This window comes from Sander vitreus, chromosome 5 (assembly GCF_031162955.1).
Source record: "Sander vitreus isolate 19-12246 chromosome 5, sanVit1, whole genome shotgun sequence".
Classification (NCBI taxonomy): domain Eukaryota; kingdom Metazoa; phylum Chordata; class Actinopteri; order Perciformes; family Percidae; genus Sander; species Sander vitreus.
The window spans coordinates 36,502,966-36,505,465 of record NC_135859.1 but is presented as its reverse complement, the minus strand read 5'-3'; the positions used below and the strand labels follow the sequence as shown (position 1 = coordinate 36,505,465).

The 2,500-nt window shown below is 43.4% G+C and overlaps 1 protein-coding gene across 1 annotated transcript in view; it reads right to left on the bottom strand.

The window, feature by feature from the left end:
* Positions 1–2,205: 2,205 nt before the first annotated feature.
* Positions 2,206–2,500, bottom strand: part of tmem127 (transmembrane protein 127) — a 5,840-nt gene continuing 5,545 nt past the window's right edge. The window contains exon 3 of the mRNA XM_078251684.1: positions 2,206–2,500. This exon is cut by the window's right edge and continues 538 nt beyond it. The gene's annotated coding sequence lies outside the window, so the exon portion shown is untranslated.

Sequence of the window (2,500 nt, the reverse complement as noted above, 5' to 3'; positions counted from 1 at the left end):
GCCGCCATGTTAAATGTAAAAAGCTGCTCGCGGTGTAGAGCCCGCCTCAACGGTTGTGATTGGTGTAGAGCCCTCCTCAACGGTTGTGATTGGTGTAGAGCCCTCCTCAACGGTTGTGATTGGTCTAAAGCCCGCCTCAACTGCTGTGATTGGTCTAAAGCCCGCCTCAACTGCTGTGATTGGTGTAAAGCCCGCCTCAACGGTTGTGATTGGTGTAGAGCCCTCCTCAACTGTTGTGATTGGTGTAAAGCCCGCCTCAACGGTTGTGATTGGTGTAGAGCCCTCCTCAACGGTTGTGATTGGTGTAGAGCCCTCCTCAACTGTTGTGATTGGTGTAGAGCCCGCCTCAACGGTTGTGATTGGTGTAGAGCCCGCCTCAACGGTTGTGATTGGTCTAAAGCCCGCCTCAACTGCTGTGATTGGTGTAGAGCCCGCCTCAACTGCTGTGATTGGTCTAAAGCCCGCCTCAACTGCTGTGATTGGTGTAGAGCCCGCCTCAACTGCTGTGATTGGTGTAGAGCCCGCCTCAACGGTTGTGATTGGTCTAAAGCCCGCCTCAACTGTTGTGATTGGTCTAAAGCCCGCCTCAACTGCTGTGATTGGTGACTATTTGGAGAAATTGGAAATGGGCTTGAATGGGCTCTTGGCCAGATTGACTTTGCAGAGCAAATCTCAAATTTGCCGGAAGTTCGTCAGGGTTTTCCCAGGCTAAGTACAGATGATAAACATGAGACAAAATATGGCATATTAATTTTTATTATGACCACTTTTTATGTAGAAACAATCAATATGTACATACTTGTTGGTGATGAAAGTATATGATGACAATTTGAGGAACAAAGTGCAGAAATGGGGAGCAAAACAGAACAAGATACAGTCACCACATCTATCACAGTTTTAAGCCTCAGCGGGCAGCTCACGTGAGATGTTCTCAAATGCTTTTTTTCCGCCTGAAAGGTTTAAAATTTGCACACGAAAGAACTCATGCATATAAAAAGATATACTGAAAACTGTCACGTATGGAAATCACAAAGTACAAACAAAGGTTTTCTTCTTTAAAATCAAAATAAGAGAAACATGAAGACTTAACTTCCAACAACTCTTATTTTCTCTTTGCTCTCGACACACACACACACACACACACACACACACACACACACGACCCTTTTTAAAAAAAACAACCACAAAGACTCAAAAGTCTCATGTTTGACAGTTTTTTTCGTGTTATTTCAAGGAAAGATGACGTTAAATAAGACTAGTGACGGGCGTCTACGAAGCAAAAAAGAAAAGAAAATAAGACACAGCACAGACGACCAAATAATAAATAAGATCTTCGTATGAAAGAAATAATCTTCTCAGTGTATTTCTGCATTTTCTGATGGATTAGGAAAATAAAAATCATACATACACACGGCAATACATATCAAAAATTAAATCAAAATGACGCTCAAAAGGACAATTACGGCGCAAAATGAACCTAGGGGTTAACAACGTATGTGTACCGTGTCAAGCGTTCTCTGGGACATGTTTTCATGCTAATCTAATGTGTATCTAGCGTCAGCTAGCTTTAGCGTGAACCGATGATTAGCTTGCAACGCTTGTATTCGGGGCAAGACAGTCGCGTTCTCGTATACAGGCGGCCGCCGTCTTGGGAGATACTGTCTTTCTGAACTATCCTTTTAATAAACTGTCAAGTGTAAAGCAAATCAACTGTATAATGTTGTGTTTACAGCTTACTCTGCTGCCACCAAGTGGCCAAAAAATGACTGCCGTGCTCAAAATATCACCACACTTCAACGGTAGCATAATGAGGGTCCCTACATGTTAACGGAAGCATTGAGAACATTTGTAAGTGTCCAGACAGTTTATTAAAAAGATACACAAAAGACAGTCGCGTTCTCGTATACAGGCGGCCGCCGTCTTGGGAGCTACTGTCTTTCTAAACCATCTTTTTAATAAACTGTCCGTACACTTACAATGTTCTCAATGCTTGGGTTAACATGTAGGGACCCTCATTATACTACTGTTGAAGTTTGGTGATATTTCGAGCCTTGTTAGTGGTGTAGGAATAGAGTTTTGTTTTTACTTTCCAAGTGCCCACGAATACTAGCGTTGCAAGCTAATCAGCTGTCCGCGCTAAAGCTAGCTGAAGCTAAATACACATTCGATTAGCATGAAAACAGATCCCAGAGAACGCTTGACACACACGTTATTAACCCCTAGGTTCGTTTTGCGCCGGATTTGTCCTTTAACAAAGCTCCAAACGAGCATCAAACCTCTTACAGTCCGCCGACAGCCCGGCCTAAAAAACCAAAAACTGGCACTGATCCGGCCGCGGCTTCATCCGTAACCCGTGATGTTAAAGCACTCCTCGCCGTTTACATGTAAAGAACCGAACCCTAAAAGCCATTTACATGCAAATCACAAACAACTTCAGCGGTGAGCGTTAAGAATCAGCTCCTACATTTTCTGCCACCGCTAAAGAAAAGGCTTTTCATGC